The sequence below is a fragment of the Fukomys damarensis genome, unplaced genomic scaffold (genome assembly GCF_012274545.1).
Source record: "Fukomys damarensis isolate Sample0158 unplaced genomic scaffold, DMR_v1.0_HiC HiC_scaffold_28, whole genome shotgun sequence".
In the NCBI taxonomy this organism is placed as follows: Eukaryota; Metazoa; Chordata; class Mammalia; order Rodentia; family Bathyergidae; genus Fukomys; species Fukomys damarensis.
The window spans coordinates 30033589-30042595 of record NW_022900940.1 but is presented as its reverse complement, the minus strand read 5'-3'; positions in this window follow the sequence as shown (position 1 = coordinate 30042595).

Sequence of the window (9007 nt, the reverse complement as noted above, 5' to 3'; positions counted from 1 at the left end):
CACTTCTCTAGCTCCACAGCTTTTGCAGCTGAAAGTCCCCCTTACACACCAGCAATTCTTTCTGCAAGTTTATGTGACCACCTCAGATGCCAGCCTCTTGCTTTTTAAGGGCATCTCATACATCATGTCATACTGACCTAGGTGAGAAATACAGTTCTTTCTTCCATTTATACTCACTCCTGTGGAGCATTCATGAAATTAATGAGCTTCGCAGGCAATTTAGGGGAAAGAGGTTTCCCTTACATCAGTGAAAACCACTCTTGTGGTCACATCCTTGACTATCCTTTGACTCAGTGCTGTCCAATAGAACTTCCTATGATGGTGGAAATATTCTACTTTTACACTGTCTGATTCAGTCACCACTAGCCACATGTGGCTTCTAAACGCTTAAAACATGGTCAGTGTAAGTGAGAAAATGAATTTTAACTTTATTTAATTTTAAAATATTTAAATATAAGTAGCCATTAGTGGCTACCTTATTCATAGCACAGATCTTTACTGTGGCCTCCTGGGATCTGTACTGCACAGAGTCTCAGACTCTCTCCTTACTCACTCTTCTCAACATCTTTTCTCACTTTCCTTTAACTTACGCCAAGCAATTTATCCTCCTACGGCACCGCCTCAGCACCTGCTGATAGTCAAGGGGGGGTCTCACCCAATGATCGCTATTTTTTATGTGATTCTTGGTAAGTTACTTAATTTCCTTGTGACTCAGCTGTCTCTGCAATTAGTATAATAAACAGGACATGAAAGCCCATGCTGTAATCCCAGTACTCCAGAAGGCTGAGGCAGGCGGACTTCGAGTTATAGAGCCCAGTTAGGGCAATTTAGAGACTTAGCTAGATCTTGTCTCAAAATTTACAAGATAGGTACCTCAATTAATCAATAAAATAACTATCTCACTGAGTTGTGCTGAGAATTAAGTTTATAAGTACATGTACAGTAACATTCCAAATGAATTTAACATAGGTCACCCCAAAGAAAGGCATTTTCATATCTAAAAGGAATTCTGAGAAGAAGTTGTTAAGAAATAAAATTTTCACCTTGCTTCATAATAGGCATACTTTCTAACACAGGAACAACTAGCCACATGTGGTTATTTAATTTTAATTAATACAATTAAACTTCAGTTCCTCACACCGGGCATGGGGGTGCACACCTGTAATCCCAGCACTTGGAAGGCTGAGGCAGGAGGATCTCTGTGAGTTCAAGGCCAGCCTGGGCTACATAGTGAGTTCCAGGTCAGTCTCAACTATATAGCGAGACCCTGTCTCAACAAAACAAAACAAAACAAAAAAACAGTTCAGTTCCTCATATGGCAAGCACTTAATAGCTACACATGACTAGTGACTATTACAAAAAACATAGTAGGTGTTGTAAAATTCTGATGGGCAGTGGAAAAATATCATCTTGAACTCAAGCAAGAAGAATTGTTACAGTAGGTCAGAAAGCCAACTGATAGAAAGTTTGGTCCTCTTACCTAGCTCTCATTCTTGCTACCCATCTGTATTATCAATGTACATTTTTCTTTTACTACTTTCTCTCCCATCTTGACAGTACAAATGAAATGTATTTAATAATTATCAATAGGCCTAATTTTATAATGTAAACCTAATTTTAAATGTTATCAAGAATACTTTCTTCGGAAATTATTGTCCTTTAAGGCCTTACAGCAGATATTATGTCTTTGCTTTTATTAACACTATGTCATATCTGGCAAATCAACAGTCCTAATCCTATCCATTTTCTGCAGCAATAGCACAGATAGGCACAACCAATAACTCAATGAATTTTTTTTTATTAAGTCCTATTCTCTCTTAGGTTAACAGAGCCTGATATGAATTGGTGACGGTAAGACGGTTCAGATCCACTCTGCGTGCGTGTCTATTCCTATTCAGATACCTCTCCTGTCATTAATTGTAGTAGGCAGGAACTTGTCTGGGCAGTTAATGAAAGTCCTACCGTTATACAGCTCTTCTCTTGGGCATCTGCTCCAAGGGAAATATTATCATTAGTACATGATGGAAACTTCCTAACTTACAGAAGCTTATCCTGAGAGTTCCCATCAGTACCGCTGTGAATATTGTTCTGAGAATTGGATGCTAGAACACTCTTGCTTTAATCTTGGTGAGAGCACAAATAAAGAGAAGTATATTTGCTAGAGAAAAGGTTAAAATGGTCCATCATCTGTAAGAGTGTCTAGTGTCTGATTTCATTAAAGAAAATAAAACAAATCAAGAAGGCTTTGGGGGTTTAGCTCAGTGGTAGAGCAGTTGCTTGGCATGCACAAGGTCCTGGGTTCTATACCTAATATCACAAAAATTAAAATAACCAGGCAAGTAAAATATTTAAAATACTATTAAATGAAAGAAGATTAAAAACAACTCACTACTGAGCTTTGAAAATAAAAGTAAGACACATATTTTGGCATTTTGGGGGCAAAATAAAAGACAGACAGTGAGATCCAGGTAATCTGAATCAGACTATCAATCTTTATAAACTGTGTGACTTCAAGAAAGTCAGAGCACATGTTTAAGCCTTTGTTTCCAGGTACCTCTAAACCTCACATTTCAGGTCTCTTGGTTCTTTCTCTGGACTGAAGAATATTTTAGATTAGTTTTGGTAAACAGACTCTAAAATAGAGATTTACAACAGGAGCTTTATGGAAAAATGTCCATGAGAACAACACTCGTGCAAGTAAAAGAAAAGCAGGATTGGCCAGAGGGAGAAACTGGGTTGCCATAAATAGCAAGAGTCCTCAGCTGATATTACAAGGAGTTCTGACAAGAAGGCCCAGACCTTAACTCTGAAAAGCCATACTACAAAGGGTGTCCTTGGACTACTGGCAGTTCACAGGGAAGGATGAGAGCCCCCAAGCCGCGCATCAGCAATGGGAAATGAATAATATGAGCAGTATCCACCAAGAAGAGGATCTCATTTCTGGATCTAGGGGTAGTACCTACGTCATTCAAGCATGTGATCTGACTTCAGGACCCAAGCAAGACAACTGCAAGGGTCCACAGCAAGACATCTGTCTTAGGAATGGTTCCTAAAAATAAGCACTGAGATAAGAATTTGTGCGAAAGTGTTTTATGAGGAAATGTTCCTAAAACAAGCTAGCAGAAAGTGAAGGAGTGCAGAACAGAAGGAGTCCATGAAGGGAAGGAGTCCATGAAGGGCATTCATGCAAAGTACTGCAGCTGGTAACTTTGGCTCAATTCTTTTTTTTTTTTTTTTTTCTACCAAGGATCAAACTTAGGACCTTGCGCTTGTCAGGCAGGCGTATGTTGCTGAGCTACATTCCCAGCCTTCTTTGGCTCAATTCTACAGGTGAACATTGAATAGTACAATTCCTCAGAGTTGTCCCTATTAGGGCACAAGGGAGCGGGCATATTTACACCTCCACATCCATCAGCCACCAGCTAGGAAATAGCCCTGGGAGAACCAAAATTCCTAAGCACTTCCAATTCCATAGATGAGGGCAAATTGGGTTTTAGCCATGTGGGAACAATTCTTCAACAAAGACACAGAGGCCACCTACACTGGAAGTAAATGTATAGAGGGCACCCAGTGCATTAAAATGGCAAAGTGAGACTGTGGGTGGAAAACTCACAACCCAAAGTCTGACTTTTCAGTCTCTAATGAGCCCACACTCGGCTTTTGTTAGTTCTTTGTCATGTCTACACTCCAACACGAGAAGAGAAGAAAATCACTTTTATTAATCACTCCTTTCGTAGTGTAACACATTGTCCTGAAAGAAAATGTTGATTAAAAATATACATTAATAGGTCTCCCAAGCACAAGTGCTAATTTTTAAGTCAGGGCAGTCCTCATCCAGATTAACAAAATACAAAGATACAGTATCACTGTCATCACTAGAACTAACCATAGGTTCACCAGTACTCTTTCAGAATACGTCATCTTTACTTCAACTAGAATTGAAATACAGCCCTTTTAAAAATCTATATCTAATATTGCAATTAGAGAATTTGTCCTGAATCACATTTACCTATTTGCATCATATTAGAAAAGTTTCCTTTTACTTCATCCTGTTAGTGTGTATTAAGGATTTCTTCAATGCAATAACTATCTGAATTGATTTTTAAAGTAATTCTAAAAAGCTTTATACAATGACATCCAGTATTTGTGAGGTTATAGCCTCAGTAATAATTACTATATATCTACGCTAAATGGCTTTGCCTCCTTTTAAATGTAAGTTATTTCATCAGATTACTATCAGCATCCAAGTCTTATATTAAAAAGGGTTATTTCAGGCTAATATTTAATTCCCAAATAGTACTTCATTGTTTAAAAAATCCAGAGTCCCATAATAGGAGACACATAATTATAAGGATTTGGATCTTTGTCAACTCCCTCTTTTATGGAATATAATTTGAGGATTCAATCCTTACTTTATGATAAACAAAATGAGATGAAACCAACATTAACTATACTGAAGTGTTGATGCCCTTTTGTAAGAAAGAAAGAATAGCTTTTGGGCAGGCTCACAAGCTTTATTAGACCTTTTGTAAATAGGCTTTCTTTCTACCTTAGTAGCTCTTCTGAACTGCTTGATTTGGTCCATAAGGATAATATGTACTAAATGCATTGCTATGCACAGGCTAGGGAGAAAGATGCATTCTCTCACTTTTGACCATTTTGAGGAAGTGACCTAGGTATGATATCAAGAAGCAACTTTGATGTCACACCAAAGGCGAAATACTGTATTGCTTATTTTACTAATCCTTCTTATAATCTATTTGATTATGTAGTTATCTGTGTGACAAGCACACAACTTTGTAAATGCAGACGAAAGGTCTATATGTTATTTAAAAATATGATTGTAAAGAATTACAAACTATTTAAATTAAATTTATAAAATTTTTCAGAAATTATTTTATGAGGCCAGCAGTTTAAAAACAGCTAACAAACTAGCTCTTTATGTTGTCCCAAAGGTAAAGAAGGTGACATACATAAAGTACAAATATATTTAGGGATTAATAATATTCAGGGATTTAGAAGAAAGATTGTGATACAAATTCAAAACATATAGAATTACCTATAGTTCTGGGAGAATTACATTTTTGTTCAATTTCCTTAACATTCTATTGATGGAATATTGATTTTTGTTTCTAAAAATCTTATGTTTAACTTTGTAAATTTCTATGGAATGCAAAAAATCTTCTAATAACTGAAAAACTGTAGTGGGCTCAGACAACTTTATCCTGTCACAATTCAAATTTTTTATCTGCAGATTGGAAAGATAAAATATCTTATCACTTGTGTTTTATCTGATTTTGATTGGGAATTCAAGCTATGTTTCTTACTCTGTTGAAGACATAGTGAAGCCAGACAAATGATCTTAAGGCAAAGAACAGGAAACAGTATTGATTACCTTTTTTCCAACCCAGTCTCTTCATATCTTTTTGTATCGTACTATGATGGGTTAGGCGGACAGGCCAGCAAATGTTTCATGTTTGGTACCAATTTCATCATGGGCTTTGGGACAAAAAAGAATTTGAGGCATATGCTATTTAAAAGAAGAGGGCCAGGGATTTAGCTCAGTGGTTCTGCCACCTGCTTCATAAGCACAAGATCCTGAGTTCAAGCTCAGGTACAAAAAAGGCGGGGGGTCATCTCTAAAATTGGGTTTTGTCAGTGTGATTAACAGCAAGACATATGCACCCTACATTAAAAGACCCCAAACCTCCTACTTTAATATCTTATTTAGCTCTCTTGTCTCTTTTTAGTACATACACACACATATAAAACAAATACTGATTTTTGGGGGTTTTTTTTCTTTTTCATTTTTGAGATAGGGTCTCACTATGTTGCCCAGGCTGGCCTTGAACACCGGGCTCAAACAATCCTCCTGTCTCAGTGTCTCGGGAGGGTACCTAGGTCTACAGATACACCACTGTGGTCATCCTCTGATAGTTTTTTTCTTTGTTTTTCTGAAATTGGACTTAGGGTCTTTGCAGTTAGCTACATCCCCAGCTCTACATCCCATAAGTGTCTTCAGCACACTTAAGTTTGAAAGTCACTGCTTTAGGTGGTTATATAAAATTTGCATACTAAATTAAATTAACTAAGGAAGAGTCCTTCCAACAGATATTTGATACTCATAAAAAAAGAAAAATAAAAGATTAAGCAGTGTTAGTATACAGGATTCTCTAGCCTCAGGAACACTCCAGGCCCTCCTCTCTACTCTTTAAGGGCTCTCCCATTCTTCCCTCATTGAGCAGTAAATTATTTTCAACATAATTTAGCAATCAATGTCTGAATGTTTGCTCCCCCCAGGGTATCCCATTTCACCTCTTTATTTTCTCCCAATTTCTCTTTTTTTATCCTTTTTAGGAGGGAGGGTGAAGTTCGACAAATTAAAAAACTAAAAACGAAATAATTATAGTAGAATGTAACAACAGAATAAACAGCTCTCAGCCAGATTCGACCAGGGGTAAGAGTGGAGGCAGGCCATCTGTTTTAGTCTCCCTCCATAGTCACTTCCCTCTATCTTACCTCTTCTTCATCACTTGCTCCTTTCCTTCTAGCCATTCAGTCACCTAAAAGATGTCCCCAAAATAGCATGTAACCCAAACTTCCTTCTGGAAAATGCACTTCAGGAAACACATTTTTTTGTTTTTACCTTCTTCCCATAAAAAAATTTTAGTTAACAAAGGAGTCAAAGATAAAATGTTCACCTTTAGTATTTCTCATCATATATATATTATTTTTCTTTTTAAATCAACTTTTGAAGTATAATTTATATTATAATAAAAAGGAGAATTTCTTAATGTATAATGTATGTACAATTCACCCATATTAAGTGTAAAATGTAAAGGGTTGTCAATTAACACCCACCTGTGCACATGACATTATAAAAAGATACATAACATGTCTTATTACGCCTCACAGATTCCTTCCGCTCCTTTGAAATTAAACTCATCCTGCATTGGACCTCCTAGCCCTCCAGAAAGCACTGAGCGCCTCTTGGTGAGAGACAGCAATCTTGGTGTATAGGTGAATTTTGCCTGCACTAGGGTCCCATAGAAATGGAGTCATACCATCAGTACATTTTGTGTGACTAGATTTTTCCCTCAACATGGTGCTTTTGAGGTTCATTCATGTTGTTTCATGTATGGACTTGGTATAATTTGTTTATCCATTTCATTATAGACACTTGGGTTGTTTCCACTTTAAAACTACCATGAACACAGCTGTAAACACCATTGTGTACAATTTTTCTTGAACAATGCTGTCATTTCTTTGGGGAAATACCTTGGAGAGAAATTACTGAGTCATATAATAAGACCTGTTTAACTTCACAAGAAACTGTCGAACAACTGTCTAAAGTGGTTCTATCATACCCACCTGAAACATTTGAGAGTTCCAGTGCTTCAGCATTCTCACAAACAGTATTATCAACATTTTCAATTTTAGCCCTTTGGATAAATGTGTAGTGGTATCTCATTACAATTTTAGTTTGCATTTCTCTAATGATAAAAGAAAATCAGCATCTTTTCCTAAGATGTTTACTGCCATTTGTATAACCTCCTCCCCAAAGTCTCTACTCAAATATTTTGCCCATTTTTTAATGGCCTTTTTAAAAATCAAACATACACACACAGATTTTTAATACTGAACACAAAGGGTTAATTCTAATAAACAAAACAGTCAAGGTTGGAATCTAACTTTATGTGTTAGAGGTAAGTTTTACTCACATACACTCTGCGAAGTACTGAGTTCCGGTACTAATATTTTCCCTGCTTTGTTTTGTTATAACATAATGATTAAGCATACAGTCTGGAGTCACTCATGTCATTAAGCAAAGTGCCTCAGTTTCTTCTGTAAAATGGGACAATGGTTATGCTAATGTTTTGCAACTTACAATGGGGTTAGGTCCTGATATATTCATCATTAGCTGAGGATATTGTAAGTTGAAAATGCATCTGACACACCTGATCTACTGAACAGCCCAGCTTAGCATCTCAGTACACTGAAGAGTATTGGTTGTTTATCCTCCTGACTCTGTGGCTGACTTGGAGCTGAGGCACACTGCCACTGCTCTACATCTCAAGAAGCATCATACCATATCTTGTTAGCAAATTCAAAATATCTTTGTGAAGTCAAAGTATTGTTTTTACTGAATGTTTATCACTTTTGAACCATCATAAAAAAATTAAGTCAAAAAGCCACTGAGATGGAGATGGTCTGTATTCACCTTATTGGGCTGTTGTGATATGTAAGTGAAGTCATTTAGCGCATTTTGAATAGTCCAAATACACAGTGAGCACCAGTGAACGTTTACTGTTATCAGGATAAAAACCTTGAGTTTGTTCATTACAGACTCACACAGAATCCTTGTTAGTACAACTTCATCTTTCTCCTTCAGTTCTCAATTTTGTCTTCTAGGTCAGCAATCTCTGGAGACTTAGTTTCCTCATGCTGCCAGGTGATTTGCAAAAGTAATGGCAGAGAAGGAGATGGTGTGGAGATAGGTTTTACCTGATTGTGTTTAAATTTCATATCAGTGTATACTAATCTGTTCCTTAGAAGTCAAATTCTTTTTGGAAGATTTCAACAAAGTCCTAATACAACTTAAAGCTCATAAAACAAGAAACTAGACTCCATTGGGCAGAAGGCTGTGAGTAATACTGGACAGTAGATTATTTTATTTCAGAGCAGAAAATTAATTTCCTCCAGTACAAACAGAGGAAGTGATATTTTAACTAATTTTGGCTTTGAAATTCAGGAAGCCCTAAAAATTCCTCAATGCACATGTTTGAAAAAATAATTAAAATGAATTAGATTATTAAAGAGAAAAAAACTGTAAGATTATTTCAGTAGACTCAGAAAAGGCATTTGAAAAATATCCAATACCCATCCCTAATTAAAAACTCTCAAACTAGGGCAAGGGGTTTAGCTCTGTGGTGCCACCACCTGCCTCACAAGCACAAGGTCCAGAGCTCGATCCGGATACCAAAAAAAAAAAAAAAAAAAAAAAAAA